This window comes from Canis lupus, chromosome 35 (genome assembly GCF_003254725.2).
Source record: "Canis lupus dingo isolate Sandy chromosome 35, ASM325472v2, whole genome shotgun sequence".
NCBI lineage: Eukaryota > Metazoa > Chordata > Mammalia > Carnivora > Canidae > Canis > Canis lupus.
Genome location: NC_064277.1, coordinates 14390031 through 14407224, shown reverse-complemented (window position 1 = coordinate 14407224; position 17194 = coordinate 14390031).

The following is a 17194-nucleotide window of genomic DNA, read 5'->3' as shown; positions in this document are numbered from 1 at the left end:
AGGACACAGTGAGAGGATGGCCTTCTGCAAACCAGAAAGAGTCCTCACCAAAAATCAATTTTGCTCACATCTTGAGATTGGGCTTCCAGCCTCTAGAACTGTGAGAAAACAAGTTTCTGTCGTTTGAGGCTCCTGGTCTATGGTATTTTGTTATGACTGCCAGAGCAGACTAATATAGAGAGTTTTAACTTTTCTATCAGTGTAGATTCAGAAGTAGATAAATTTATGTCTTTTTCTCTGCAAAATTTATTTAGTTTGAAATCTATTTGCTAATATCTGAAAGGTCTGTAACTCAACCAAAGTGTTCAAATAAGGGATGCAGCTCAAATGCTTTCTCTCTTTCATCCAAAATGCTAACATCTTGCCTTAGTTCCCCCAATCTCTCTCTCTCTCTTTTAAAAGATATTTTATTTTTAGTAATCTCTATACCCAACATGGGGCTTGAACTCACATCCCTAATAGCCAGAGTCCCACGTTCCTCATACTGAGCCAGCCAGACAGGCCCTCCCCTGATCTCTTTAAGTGCTTTCATCACAAACGTGTTTGGAAATAAAGACGCAATTCGGGCATCCTATATGTATTTTCGGTGGCATGTAATGCATGTTGATTTAATGCATGAGCACAGATTTTATTTATCCACTGCACTGTGGGATCAGGGATGGGCACAGGGGAGCTCTAGGTGAATAATGTGATGGTACTCAAATAACATCTGTTCCCCAAAGTCAGACAGCCCAGTCCTGCTGCAGGCATTGAGAGGGGCCACTGGTGGAGCTCACACACGCCGCCTGATCCTGACCAGCTTCTCTTCATTTTGTTCTTGCATGTATTGATACATATTTATACAATACTATGTATATTCAATCAGAATTTGTTGAATTGAATTATGTAAATGTGCGCGTGCCCATAGTATAAAAATGATACTGCCAGGATATGCGCTCTCCAATCCCGCGGTAGGTCTTATTTATACACCTCATAAAGAATGCTAAGCTCTGAGGTATCTGTAGAATCACAGCTTTCATTTATTGCAGGGGAAAAATATTTACAAGCAGGAATGTGGAATTTCATTTGTTTTGACACGTTGTGGGAGGTGTTCTCAGAAAGGTGTTTTGAGAAAGCACAATGTCATCTACCATTGATCTTATTTGGGGATCACCAGACTGCGCAGGGAAAATGAACAGACTGTCTTTGAGGGTCTGCAGCAAGCTGGGGGCTGTTCCCTCACTGCACAGAAAGCCATCGGGCCTGCTGTTTCCTCTCACTTCCTCATCTTCTTGCCTTTATCTCTTCCTCTTTCCTTCCTTTTCAGTCTCCTTTGCCCCCCCATCTTTTAAAAACTTTTTAATTTGTCTTTTGTAAAATAGGAAATTGTTGGGTTGTTGGTCAAGCTTAGAGGTAGATGAGTGGTCATGTTTTTAGGAGGCAACCATGTGCCTCTTGCTGTTCAACCTAGTAAGTGAGAAGAATGAAAAAAATGAAAATATGAGTATACATAACACTGTACGTGCATATTTCTTACATAAAACTCTGTGTATGTCTGTTTCCCCTGAACTTATGGGGAAGGTTCTATTTCTATTTCCTGGCTACCCCTCATGCAGGCTGATGACTAGAGAAAGCCTTGACTGATTTATTTTCAGGAATAAATCAGTCAAGGGGGATCCTGGGGCAAAGGCCCAGAAGGGGAGAGGAAAGAGGATTTGAATAGGTTTGCCCTCCTTCCCTTTAGCTTCTATTTTCCTATTTATTTATTTTAAAAGATTTTATTTAGTTTTTAAAAGAATTTATTTATTTATTTATTTATTTATTTATTTGCGAGATCATACATCAGCAAGCTTGAGTAAGGAGAGGGGCCGGTGGGGGTTGGGGGGGGTAGAGGGACAAGCAGACTCTGCCTGTGTACAAAGCCTGATATGGGGCTTGATCCCGCGACCCTGAGATCATGACCTGAGCTAAAACCAACAGTTGGACGCTTAACCAACTGAGCCACCCAGGCGCCCCTAGAGATTTTATTTTTTAAAATAATACCTATGGGGCAATTGGGTGGCTCGGCCAGTTAAGCATCAGACTCTTGGTTTAGGCTCAGGTCATGATCTCAGGGTCGTGGGATGGAGCCCTGTGTGGGGCTCTGTGGCTGAGAGTGGAATCTGCTTGAGACTCTCTCTCTTCCTGTCCCTCTGCTCCTCCTTGTGCCTACTCATAAATAAATAAATAAATAAATAAATAAATAAATAAATAAAATCTTAAAGAAACCCCAACTAAACAGAAAAGCAACCCACCCCCACCCCTGCCCCAAACCATGGGACTCAAATAATATGGAGCCTAGAGACTGTCTTTTTTTAGAGAGAAAGAAAAGCAGCCCCTATAACATCATGGTAAACCTGGCTCTGAGAGTTGTTTAGAATTTTCTGGGCATGGGTCCCTTTGCTTTTCCAAAGCCTTCTCAAGGTCAAGTGATAAATGTGAAGACAGGCCGCTGCCCATTTAGGGGATGAAAGGAGATAGGAGAAGCTGATCTGAAGGTGGCTGGAAGAGTAATGGGTTTGAACCAGATGCTTGTTGGTGACAAGTGACACCCAAGGCAATTTATAGAACTTTTTTGCAATCCCTGGTGTTGCCAGATGCCTGGAAAGGGGAACTTGATGAGTAATTGAACCTAGGATGGATAGAGCGGTTAGGTGGGCAATAGAGTGAAATGTAATATCACAGGGTTCGGAATCATGACCATAAGAATGATTGTCAGAGTGATACTAATTTCCATTTAATGAACACTCACTATGTCTCTGGGACTGTGCTTTGTCTGAGTGAATTTATTTAATCCTCCTGACAGCTTATGAGGTCTTCTACCCACTGTGTAGATGAGGGAACTGAGGGTCAGAGAGGTTATGTAACTTGCTTAAGATCACACAGATGGGAAATGTTGGAGGCAGGATTTGAACTCCGTTGGTTCGACTCTGAAACCCACATTCTGGGCCATAATACCAAGACTACCAGCCCTGTTGGTACAGGACCACCAGGAAATTAGCAACTCCTGGTGGCACAAATCATATCTCAATTGTCATTTGCCTTTGATTCTTGCACAGTTCCAAGTACATAGCAGGTGCCTAATAAATGATCGTTGACTCAGTTTCTTTGCTCAAGGGGATTATATTCTTATTGGAAGAAAAATACCATCATGCCTGAGAAAGAAAACAGTTTAGGACAAAATACCCAATGCCAAAAAACCGTGGGAGGGTCATAATGGAAGAAAACATATAATCATTTAGCAGATTGGATCCCATTAGCTCCTTCTCTTACAGCGAGGAAACCATCAAAAATCAAATTAAGATCAGAAGGTTGCTTGATGAATACAGAACCCAAGTAAAGGAAATTGGATTTCCTAGAGGGTATATTTTCATCACATGGTGACTGCCCCAGTGAAAAATCCTCCTTCAGCAAGGATTATGTTTGCCCAGTGGACTGGATGTTTGTGTTGGCCAGCTGTGTTCTGTCCTGGTCAGTGCTGGAAAAACACCTACTGTCTCAGCCTCCAGCTCTTTCTAGACTCCATGGTAACTCCCCACTTTCTGTTTGCACTTGTCATTACGACATCTCCCTCTTAGGTTTCCATACACTTTTCACATTACAATTTCCATGTCTACAGTTTATTTTACATGGATTAGAGTGCCTGCTGGTCAGGACAGTGGGCAACTTGTTTCCTGATCTCATTTTAGGGGTGTCTCCTATAAATGAGTGTTTGTTAGCCTTAATCAAGGAGCTAGCCTGTTCTGGGCTTGCATTGTTTTTACCTTTTCCTAAAGCCTGTATCAGGGCTTCTTTTTCTTTCAAAGTATGACTCTCTGGAAAGCTTAAGTTGAATTCCTTTTCTCTCTCTACATGTATTTGAACTTATTTAAATAGGTATCATTATATAATTATGATATTTTTCTTATAATACTATAATTATAACAGAGTTTATTTAAATATATAACTTTTATTTTGAGATTATTGTAGATTCATATGCAGTCATAAGAAATAATACAGAGAGATCCTCTGGACCTTTTACATAAATTACCCCTATGGTAACACCTTGTAAAGCTATAGTATAATATCATAGCCAGCATTTTGACATTGAAACAGGACAGAGGACATTTCCATCAAAAATCCCTCATGTTGTCCTTTCTTTAGCCACACCTGTTTCCTTCTTGTCTCTAACCCTTCCTTGACCCCTGGCAACCCCTAATCTGTCCTCTATTTCTATAATTATTTCATTCAAGAATGTTACATAAATGGAATCATACAGTAACAACCTTTTGGGTTTGGTTTTTGTCACCCAGCATATTCTTTGGAGATGATCCAGGTTGTTGCCTATATCAATAGTTTGGTATTTTATCTTAATTTTTTTTTGGTACTCATTTAAAGAAATTTTTTTAGGTAATTGTTTTTATTGATTGATTGGTTGATAATTTAAAAAATAGTTTGTTATTTTATTGCTGAGTACTATTCCATGGAAGTGATGTACCACAGTTTGTTTAAATGTTCACCCACTGAAGGACATCTAGGTGTCTCCAGTTTGGGGCTATCACAATAAAGCTGCTATTCATGCACAGGTTTTTGTGTGAACGTTAATCTTCAATTCTCTGGGATAAATGAGTATGAGTGTAATTGGTGGGTCTATGATGTGTGTTTAGTTTTTTAGGAAACTATCAAACTATTTTCCAGAATGACTGTGCCATTTTATATTCCCACCAGAAATGTATATGAAATGAAACTGGAGTGATCCAGGTTCTTCATATCCTCATGAGAATTTAGTGTTGTCACTATTTTTTGGCTTGGTTATTCTGGTAGATGAGTAGCAATATCTCACTGTGGTCTTAATTTGCATTTCCCTAATGGCTAGTGATGTTGAACATCTTTTCATCTGCTTATTTGCCATCTGTATATTCTCTGTGGTAATATGCCTCTTCATGTCTTTTGGCCATGCTGTAATTGGATTGTTTGTTTTTTTACTCTTGAGTTTTGAGTGTTCTTTATATATTCTAGACACTAGTCCTTTACCAGATATGTGATTTGCAATTATTTTCTTCCACTGTCCAACTTGTCTTTTCATTTTCTTAAAAGAATCTTTCATAGACCAGAAGTTTTCAATTTTGATGAAGTCCAATTTATCAATTTTTCCTTTTATGAGTCATACTTATGGTATTAAGTCTAACAACTCTTTCTATAGCCCTAGATCCTGAAGATTTTCTCCAGTTATTTTCTAAAAGTTTTGTAGCTTTAAATTTAACATCTTACACCATGGTACATTTTGAGTGAATTTTTGTATCAGTTATGAGAATTAGATTGAAATTTTCATTTTGTTTTATATATTTTTTAATAACTAAGTGCTCTAGCGCCATTTGTGAAAAGGCTATTTTTCCCTTTCATTTTGATATATTTGCATGTGTCTATTTCTGGGTTGCTATTCTGTTCCACTACTCTATATGTCTATCCCTCTGCCAATTCCACACAGTTTTGATTACTATAGCTATATGAAATGTCTCAAAATCAAGCAGACTGATTTTCCTCTGTATTTTTTTATTTTTTTAAAAAGATTTTATTTATTTATTCATGAGACACACACACACACACACACACACACACACACACACAGAGAGCAGAGACACAGGCAGAGGGAGAAGCAGGCTCCATGCAGGGAGCCTGATGTGGGACTTGATCCCGGAGTTCAGAGGTTCTGCCTGATAGACAGACAGACGACCAACCACTGAGCCACCCAGGGATCCCTGTATTCCTTTTCAAAATTGTTTTAGTATTCTAGTTCCTTTACCCTCCCATATAAATTTCAGAATAATCTTATCTACATTTACAAAAATATCTGAGATTTTAATAAGAATTTCAGGGCAGCCCCAGTGGCTCAGCGGTGTAGCGCTGCCTTTAGCCCAGGGTGTGATCCTGGAGACCCAGGATCGAGTCCCACGTCGGGCTCCATGCATGGAGCCTGCTTCTCTCCCTCTGCCTGTGTCTCTGTGTCTCTCATGAATAAATAAATAAATAAAATCTTAAAAAAGAAAAAAGAATTTCATTAAACCTGTATATCAGTTTTAGGAGAATTAGTATCTTTACTATGTTGAGTCAATCTTGCCTCTCCATTGATTTAGACCTCCTTTGATTAAAAAAAAAAAATCCACATTGTTTTGTTTTCTTCACACAAGTCCATGTTTTGTTAGATCTACACCTGATCAGCAGATGTAAATGACATTGTAGTTAAATTTTTTGTGTGCCCACATATTCCTTCCTAGTATATAGAAATACAATAGACTTTACATTTATTTTATATCCTGATGATATAAAATAAAACTTGATGAATTATTATTTCTTTTCTTTTCCTTTTTTGGTAGATTCCTATATAGATAATCATGCCATCTGCAAATAAGGGTATGTACACTTTTTATTTCTTTTTCTTACCTTCTTACACAGGCTAGAACTTCTAGGACTATGTTGAATAAGAGTGGAAAGAACAGACATCCTTGCCTTGTTCCTTATATTAGGTGAAAACATTCAGCCTTTCACCAGTAAGTAAAATGTTAGCTGTAGTTTTTTTTTTTTTTTTTTTTTTGTGGATGTTCTTTTTCATGTTGAAGTTTTCTTCTATTCCTATTTTTCTAAGATTTTAAAAATCATGAATGGATATTGAACTTTGTCAAATGCATTTGTACATGGAATATGATCATGTGACTTTTTCTGTCAACATTGTGGGCCATATTAATTGACTTTCAAGGATTGAACCAGCTTTTTATCTGTGAAATAAACCCACATGGTCATGGTAAATAATTCTTCTTGTATATTGCTGAATTCTATTTGCTGATATCTTGCTAAGGATTTTTTTGTGTGTGTGTGTCTATATTCATGAAGGATACTGGCATGTAGTTTTCATTTTTTGTACTATCTTTGTCTAGTTTTAGTATTAGGGTAATACTAGCTTCATAAAATGGATTGGGATGTGTTGCCTCCTCTTATGTCTTTCCGTTAGAGATTGTGTAGAATTGTTGTTAATTCTTCTTTAAACATTTGATAGAATTTGGAGTGAAACTGTCTGGGCCTATCTCTCTTCCCCCTTCCTCCCAATTTAAAAATGTACCTTTAAAAGTATTAATGTGTGTGTGTGTGTGTGTGTGTGTGTGTTTGTGTTTGTGTAATTAGTGCATCAGCTATTACATGATTAATTACTTTTATTTTTTTAAAAGACTGTATTTATTTATCTGAGAAAGCGGAAGAGTTAGAGAGAAAGAGCACGAGTGGGCTGAGGGCAGAAGGGAGAAGCAGACCCCTAGCTGAGCAGGGAACTCCCTACTGGGGGCTCAATCCCCAGACTCTGGACTCTGGGATCATGACCTGAGTCAAAGGCAGATGCTTAACTGAGGGAGCCACTCAGGTGCCCCCATGATTAATTACTTTTAAGGCACAAAAGTCAAGTTTCCTGAATGAAACACGCTTTTGAAGTTCTGTTTACAAAATACAAAATTGCCCTTCACAATTTGGGGGTGAAACTTAATGGTCAAAGCTTCATGTCTCCTTTAGTCCCTTCTCTGTTTGCATAGCAATCCAGTGGGAATGTAAGTAATACCATGTATGGCAAGTTTAAGACCAAACCCTGATGGCAGCAAGACTGCCTCCCTGCCTATCACAGACATCTATGGCTCAGGTTATCCTAGTCTAACACGTACTGTCTGTGTGACCTTGGCAAATTATTTACCCCTTTTAGTTTGATTTTCATCCTGAAAAAAAAGGGATGATCATTGGATAGCTACTTGCCTTATAGGGTTGTTAGGAGCAAAGTACGTTCTCAATAATTCCTAGTTGTTGTTATTCTGTCAATGTGAAGGGAATGACTACTTTCACCTGATTCCTTTAAACTGGGGAAGAGAAAAATCAGCATGTCACTTTCTTTGGATGCTCTTTGGCCCATTAGCAGGGTTTCTCAATCTTGGCACCACCGGCACTTTGGGCTGGATAATTCTTTATTGACGAGGGCTGTCCTGCGCGTTGTACAATGTTTAGCAGATTTGTCTCTACTTACATGTGGCACTCCAGCCCCTACAGTTATGGCAATTAATAATATTTCCAGACATTGCCAAATATCCCCTGGGAGTGCAAAATCACCCCTGGTTGAGAACCAGTGGCCATAGTTATATGAACTCTCACTCAAAAATTTCTTGATTAATACATGCTTGTGGGGGAAAGTATGGAAAATACTAGTAAAGGTAAAATACTAATTTAAACCCCAGCTGACTGCAGCTGTTTCAGCCCCTCAGGGAGCGGCAGAGATCCTCTCTGGAGTAAATAGCCTTTTGTTTGGCAAAATACCCTGACAGAAGCTTCTAGGATGACATGCCGGCAGGCCCAGTAGAAGGAGGCCAGGAGGTACAGCGGTAGTCAAAGTGCTCTGCCTAAGAAGGAGTGATTCCGGGTGGAGATGGAGGAGGATGGGAGAGGTGAGCGGAGCTGGGGTTGGAGGGGTGGTGGGGGAAGGGCTGGGCCGTGGTGTGGCAGGTGGTGGTGGCCCTGGGCTGTGCAGATGTGGGAGGGGGAAGAAGCCACTTGCTTGGGGGTGGCTGGAGGAATTGTAAGTGCTGTGATGAAATGGGCACCCTTCTCTGCCCCACCCCTCTCCAACTCCTCACACCTTCTGTGGAGTCTGTTACACCCACAACCATGGTGTTTTAAGAAATGGGGGTGGTGGTGGCGGAAGGGTGGGGAGGAGAAGAGAACTGAGAGAGGTGAGATGTCAGTGGGACTGAGCAAAGTGGGGCAGGAAATGGAACAGCAGATCTGAGAACCAAGCCCTCTGGAATTCTTGGAGCTGGTGGAGGAGCTCAGACTTCTTTCTAGATGGTGGGTGGGGGGGGGGGCATTGAATGAGATTTCTGTAAATCTCAAAGGAAGCAGTGATTTAGGCTGCTAGCCATATAGGAAAGGAGACCCTTTGCTGTATTTCCTTCCAGTATTTTTTTCTTTACAGCTAATCTTGGTGCATATAGCCATTTTTCTTGGCTGTACGAGACCCCGGAGGAGGTAGAAGCCATTTCTGCTGCTGCCTGTGCCACCATTTGGAGCCAATGCCGGCCAGAGACCAAGCCGCTGGAGTTGCAGCTCCCTGGTACCTCTGGAGCTGCTGGGTCCCTGGAGGGCAGGGCTGTTCTGAACTGCCCCAAATAGATGGGAGCGTGTGTAGGGGGCGAGGGTAGGGGGGTGGGGGGAGTCAGGTGGGTGGAGGTTGTTGGTCGCCTCTCCCTTCCTCCACCTTTATGATACTCTTATCCCCAAACAGGGTTCCCAAGGTCTCTGAGAGTTTAGTAAAAAGGTCTTTTGTTTTCTCATTTTTACTTCTCTTTCTGTGACTCAGGCATTAGTCCTCAAGGACTAGGTTTGAAGGCTATCTGGAGATGGGGACCACGTGGCATTGCCTGGGCTGAAGTGCCAGCCCTCCTCCCAGACGACTCCTGGCACGGCTGCCCCACGGGCCCACCAGATGGGTTGAGTCCTAGGATGAACACAGCCTAAACTTAGGTTTAAATTTAAACTGTGGAGAAGGAAAAAGAATTTCCCTTCTCCCTTAGAAGGGTAGCCTAGAAAGTTCTGTGGCCAAGATCCCCAGCGATAGAAGATGAACAATAGGAAAAACAGATATTTAAAAACAGGGATCCCTGGGAGCTACCCAGGAAAACTGAATAAAACTCCCAAAAATCGCCCCCAACTCATCACCTTAAATACAATCTTCAGCTAAATACAAAAGAAAGCTGTGGGGGGTGGGTGTGGGGAGGCCAGTTTCAGGAAGTTACCCAGAAAAGCAAGGTAAACAAGGAGGTTGTTATGCAGACTTAAGTCTTCCCCATGGATTAGAGCTTCTGGTGCTTGAGAGCGGTGCTTCTCTTCCGGGTAAGGTGAGGATGACCCTTAAACAAATGAGTTCCTTTGTAAATGTAAATATTCCTTACAAAAGGCTAAATTCTACTCTGTTTTCAGAGATTCTCCTGCAGTTTCTCAGGAATTATCATCTCAAAATAAGTCTTATGCCAAAGAAACAGATTTGGGGGTGGTCCCTCTACTACCCTTCAAAGCAGTGACAACCTTCTCTCAACCTTTGCTACCACTCGCCAACTCACACAGGCTCACACAAATAGGCAATGACCTGTGGGAAAAAAAAGTCTCTTGAAGATAAAAATGAAAACTACTGAGGTTGGAGGTGGTGGAGACCCCAGGTAAACCTGTGAGGGAGGAAGTGAGGTGGGCTGCCATCTTGGCCAGAGTTCATCAGCTCCCACTCCTCCCCTTCTCTCTTTGGGGACACAGTTCTGTCCCTAGCTAGCTGTGTCTATTCTTCAAAGGTACTGTCAGGATTTTGGCTAACTGAGGAAGCTTGAAAACTGCTAAGGACTGAATTGTGCCTCTGCCCACTCCCCACCCCCACCAACCGCCAACCCAACTTTATAAAATGAAGCCTGTAGGGGAGAAGAAATTTTCCTCCGCTCTCTTCTGTTCTGCAAAATGGAAGCCTTCGAATTAAGCTGACAAAGGACAGATTGACAGAAAAAAAAAAAAAAAAGCTTTATTATTTGCAGGCATGTGGAGCTAACAAAAGGAATAGCTGGCTGGTTAAATGGTCCAAGTTTGAGGTTTCTATCCCTAATTTAGTAGGGGAAAGGGAGTGGGAAAGAAAAGGCTTTTATGGAAAGAACAAGTAGATTTCTTGAGGAGTGACAAATGGGTTTTTAAGAGAACAAATGGGAGATAAGAAAGTTTGTGATAATGTTTGTCTATACACGAGTATTCTTTCCTTCTCCTTCAGGGGCACTGACCTCCCATGGAGAAGGGATTTGAGGTTTTCCCTTTGGGGAGTAAATTCACCCTGAAGAGGGAAGTTACTGCAATCTTATTTCATGGAACTTGCTGCTTTTCAGTCAGATAAGGGAAGATCTGAGAAGGCTTCTTTCTGCATTTGTTGATTTCCAGTGGCTTTTCATTTATTATGATCCTTATGCCAAAGTGGCATATTTTGGGATGGCACATCCTATAAGCCCTCCTCCCCTCCCCACCCCTCTGCCCCCAATGTGACTGTATTTGGAAAAAGGTCTTGTAAGGAGGTAATTAAAGTTAAATGAGGTCTTGAGGGTGTGGCCCTAATCCAGTAGGGTTACTGTCCTGATAAAAGGAGGAGAAGAACTTCTCCTTGACCTCCACCCCAACTCCCCCACCAGCTCACAATGAAATCCTCTGAGCACAAAGCAAGATGGTGGCTGCCTGTGGCTGGGAGGGAAAGCTCTCATCCGTCAGACACCAATCCCGTGGACACCTTGATCATGGATTTCCAGGCTACAAAACAAAAAATAAATTTTTGTTTAAGCCCCTCCCCTATCTATGATATTTTGTTATAGTGGTTCAAGCAGGTGAAGACAAAGACTAAAATAGTCTTCAAGAACCAAAAAGCAAAGTTTAAAAAACGGTAGCATTGTAGGGTGTGATGTTAGGCATTCTACAAACATACAAGGGCCACCCTGGTGAGGTACCTCGATTTTTGTCAGGAGTTGGAAAAACTAGGAGGAACTGGGAAATCCTACGTGTGTTTCTAAAAGATAGGAGTTGCATTTCTTGAAGCCCTTCCCTCTGCTGACTTCCTTTCTGTCAGAAACCACCTGGGCCCTGTTCAAAGCAGAGCGTTACCTGCTGATGGATCCAAACCTCGGACTCCAGCCTGGGAGCCCCCGGCTCATTCCCCTTTCACAGGGCCTGATAGAGGGGAGAGCTGCCAGAGGAACCTAATCAGATGCATGCTATCATCTGGAAATGATTAATCCTAAGGACAGATAGAAGCCATGTTGATAGCATTGATTGGTTCCTTATTCCTGACTTGGGCCTGCTTCATTGTTTAAGATTCCACTCTAATTTGTTGGGATTTTCTCTTCGGCATTGTAAAAAGCAAACTTATTTTGCTGGATGAGAACAGAACCTTTTAAACCGGGCTTTGAAGTTTGCAGCTTTGTAATGTGTCAGCCATCTGAAAGCCTCTGCTCTCTTGCCAGCTCGAACCAACCCACAGCCACGATTAGCATATCAAAGAGCAGGGGGGTGTCCTGGTGGGGGCTGCCGGAGTGGCACTGGGCCCACGTTTAGGATGTGAAAAGATACAGGGCCTCTCTACACGCGACCTGCTGCCGGGGTGGCTACTCATTTCACCTTTAATTCCATTTCCTGTCTTCTTCCGGCTGAGCACTTTTGACAATTAAGAACACACACACACACACACACACACACACACACACCCCTTTCCCTCTCAAAGAACAAAAGGAATTAGAAATGGAAAAAAAAAAGAAAAAGAAAAAGGAAAGAAAAAGGAAGGTTGGTGTTTTAGGGGGTGTAAAACCCTTTCTAAAATCCAAACAACTCCCACAGACAAATACGCCAACTCTTCAATAGTTATTCTAGTGCCTTCGTTTTAACTAATTGCTGGGTTAGCAAAGAAACTTCAGAAAGGTTGGCGGAAGCAATTTAAAGTACAATTTTTACCGTTGCCCTGAGGTGACATCCGAAATAATTGCAACCCTTAATAGCCAGGCCGAGCGGGGTGGTGGATGGCCTGGTTACTTGATCCTAACGAGAGACTCTGGCACCGCTGAGAAGATCGTCCCCGGCACAGCCTGGCTTCTGGGGCCTGACCAGCAGCTGTAATAAGTCTTGGGGGGCCCCCAGGCAGGCAGGCAGAAATGGGTGACCCTGAATACAGACGGAGAGAGAGGAGAGAAAATAGACAGAAACTAAAGACTCCCAAGATAATATTCAGGGGAATAAACAAAAGGCGACAGGAATGACAGGAGAGATAAGGGAAAGATGCCCATAATGAACTGATTTTGAAAGAAAATCATCTGAGTGCTTTTCATGTGAAAAGTATACACAAATGGGTACCATGAGTGAAGGTGGTCAAAAGATAGGAACTTCGAACTTCCAGTTATAAGAGAAGAGGTCCTGGGGACCGTCCTGGGCAGTGTGGTGACTCTACTTAATGATACTGAATTGTATATGTTGCTTAAGGGAGTAAATCTTAAAAGTTCTCATCACAAGAAAAGAAAATTGTAGCTATTTTCTTTCTTTCATTTTGCCTTACCCACATGTATGAAATCATTATGCTATAATATTGTTATGCGCGTAACCTAACATACAACCTAGTTATGTTAGGCGTATAACATACAAGAGTATTATATGTTATGTCGATTGTATGCCATATGCCAATTTTATCTCAATGAAAAAAAGTAACAGAAAAAAGTATGTATCATATAGAACTGTCTTCTTTTTTGGGGGAATCTAAATTGAGTGAATTTTTTTTTTTTTGAGATCCCTAAAATATGTAAGGGAGGATATAGTAATATCCTAATTCCTTCCTCAAATTTCAACTGTTCCTTGAGTTAAAAAACAAATCAGGAAGGAAATTCATCAAAGCATTAATAGTAGATATGCTTGGGTAGATTGGAGAAGGTTTTATTTTATTTATTTATTTTTAAAAAGATTTTTATGTTTAAGGGGCGCGTGGGTGGCTCAGTTGGTTCAGTGTCTGCCTTTGGCTCAGGTCATGATCCCAGGGTCCTAGTATTAAGCCCCCATCCGGCTCCTTGCTCAGTGAGGAGGCTGCTTCTCCCTCTGCCCCTCCCCTTGCTTATGCTCTCATGCTCTCTCTGTCTCAAATAAATAAATAAAATCTTTAAAAAAAATTTAATGTCTAAGAAATCTCTATACCCCAAGTGGGGCTTGAACTCACAACCCCAAGGTCAAGAATCCCATGCTCTACTGACTGAGCTAGCCGGGCAACCCTGTGTTATTTTGCTTTTATACTTTTTTTGTATTTTTCAAATTTTCAACAATGGGTATGTACTAATTTTACATAAATAAATATCATGGACTCCATTTGAAATTGGAGGAATGGCTGTCTTCCCACTGGTATGCAAGTTATGGACACAACAGAATTTAAACTAGAAAGAAATTTGAATGTTTAGTTCTCCCTATCTGCTTAAATGGGAGGGATCTTAGAAACAGGGAGGTGAAATCCAAGGTCATGTAGCTCGTTCCCAAAAGATCAGAATCTAGAGCAGAGCTGCTCAGTTCACCAGACACATGTGGCTACTGAGCACTTGAAATGGGGCTAGTCCTAATTGGGATGTGTTCTAAGTGTGAAATATACTTGGATTTTGAAAAATCTTTTTTTGCCATGCATGAAAAAATAGAAAATATCTCAATAATTAAATTCACTACATGCAGAAATGATGAATTTTGGACATAACAGGCTAAAATTAATCTGTTTCTATTTATTTTAGTGTGGCTACCAGGAATTTAAAAATTACATATATGGTTCCCGGTACAGATTCCTATTGGACAACACTGATGGAGAATACAAGTCTTGATTCTCAACCTAGTGTTCTCTACATCCTATTTTGAAAGGGAGAATGTCAAAAGGTAAGGACAAATTTACTTCTCCTTTTCTGGAATTAGGTAGTGAAACATTACTCAAAGTGACAATATTATTACTGATTTTATAATTTCTTGTTTTGTTGAAGATATATAGTCTGTATCTTCCGTAGATAATGGAGGATTGTTTATTGCATAATTGCACATGGATATTCATGCCTGAGGTGTTTCCTTGGAGTTATTTTTTGCTGTTATGCATCATTACCACTATGGGTCAAGTTGTTCTTGCCTCCTCCTCAAGAAGATTCAGAAAAAGAAAATAAATATGCATTCAAAAACCAAACTTCAAGAATGGAAGGAAGTTAATTTTACATAATGGTTTACAACTCCTTTTTTTCTAAGAGAGAAAGAGAGGGAGAGAGAGAGTGCGCGGGGGTGGGGGGTGGGCAGAGAGAGAGAATCTTTTTTTTTTTAAGATTTTATTTATTTACATGAGATCGAGAAATAGAGAGAGAGAGAGAGAGAGAGAGAGAGAGAATGTGCACAAGCGGCAGGGAGGAGCAGAGGAAGAGGGAGAAGCAGGGAGCCCAACGTGGGGCTGGATCCCAGGACCCTGAGATCATGACCTGAGCTGAAGGCAGGTATTTAACCAACCGAGCCACCCAGGTTTCCTGAGAGAGAGAATTTTAAGCAGAATCCACCCTCAGTGCAGAGCCTGATGCAAGGGCTTAATCTCACAACTCTGAGATCATGACCTGAACCAAAATCAAGAGTGGGATGCTCAACCAACTGAGCCACCCAGGTGCCCTTGGTTTACAACTCTTTGTGCAGTTATGTGAACATTTCCTCAATCCATTGACAGACCTGTTGTCTCGCCTAATCTTCTGTCACTCCTGGTCCCCCTCGTCCCAAGTATGCCACCCCACAATATTGCTACTTTGACATAAAGATTGTTTTGAGCAGGAGGTGATAAACTCTGCCCGCCCCCTTCCTGCCTAAAAGATGAGTATAAATTTTGCTTTGTAAACGTAACATACATTTTCATTTGTACAGGTGTCCTGTCCCACATTTGCAAGAGGACAATGGTTCTCAGTCACTAGAGAAGATTCTCATCATTGGAGAAGGCACTGCTTGAGTCTGCATAACAAACCTTACTGAATATAAATAACTCTCATCTTCCAGTAGCTTTGCTATATATTTACCTTCCCACAATTTACCACCCCTAAAAGTCCAATTTCCCCACACTTCTCTTGTCTAATTACTTCCCCACAATTTATTGTCCTTTGTTAAAAATAGTGTGTAAGTGTCTAGGACTAACAGCTCCTTTGGAGTTTCCATTTCTTTTCTGTGGGGCCTCTTGTGTGTATCTAAAATAAACCTTTTCTTCTGTGAATCTGTCTTTTGTCAGTTTAATTTTCAGGTTCCAGGCACAGAACCTAAGAGGGTAGAGGAAATTTTTCCTTTCTTATACATAGTACTAGACATATGAGCTTTTTTTTTTTTTTTTCCCTAAATCAGTTGACAGTGAGGCTGATTAAATATAAAATATTCACTGGATTTTTTGGGGAAAATTCAGTACAGATGTTCTTTTAAACATATATATTTAACTGTATCCCATAAATTATATTTCCAATAGAAGTTATTTTGGCATATTGAATTAGATATACTTTTAAGAAACCAAGAATTTATAGACACAGCCGCCGTGAACAGATTGCTGTGCCACCCTGACATGAAGAAGGCATGTTTCACATCACACCCAAAGATTCAAGAAGCTAAGGAATGTGATTCTTGTGCAAACACTAATGTGCTAGGTCCTATGAGGTGAGAGAGGGTAGAGGACAGATGAAGATGGCCTTGACCATCAGGGAGCTGTCATGGTTAGGAAACAAGATTAAATCTCAATCTACATTAAAAAGCAGTGTAACTTGGGATGCTGTGATGGCTCAGTCAGTAGAGCATGCAACTCTTGATCTCAGGGCTGCAAGTTCAAGCCCCATATTGGGTGTGGAACTTACTTTACAAAATTATTTAAAAAAAGAATAAATGAATGAAAGGAAACAGTATAACTTAGCACTGAATAAGAGCCTACCTGGGTAGGCTCCAGGTACCAGGATTGTTAGGGAAAGGAAAACTCAGAGCAAGATCAGAGGAAGGTGAAGAATAGCCAGGAGGAGCTCAGGTCTGAGCAGAGAGGGACTTCTCAGGCAGTATGGGGAGAGGCACAGAGATAAGAATTCATAAATTGTATGAGCCCTAAAAGAAGGTTAATGGAAGACAAGATCACAAAAGCAAGTGCCTCATCTCTTTTGTTTACTGCTGTACCCCACATGCCTAGAACAGTGCCTGGCACATTGGAGGCATCTACTATTACTTGAAGGAATGAATGAACACATTTATTGAGCCTCTCTTGAGTGCCAGGCATTTTTTACTTTTGTCATTTAATTTTCTCAAAGATTAAATGAAGTGACCATTTTTTTTCTATGTGGCAAAAAATACATAACATAACATTTACCCTTTTGGCCATTTCTAAATGCACATTTCAGTCATGTTGAGTGTATTCACGTTGTTGTGAAATAGATCTCCAGAACTTTTTCTTCTTGCAAAACGTTTTCCTCCTCTCTCCTCCCAGTCCCTGGCAACTACCACTCTATTTTCCAACTCTATGAATTTGACTATTCTAGGGACCTCATGAAAGTAGAATCATATACTATTTGTCCTTTGGTGCCTGCCTTGTTTCTCTTAGTGTAATGTCCAGTTGTAGCATGTGACAGGA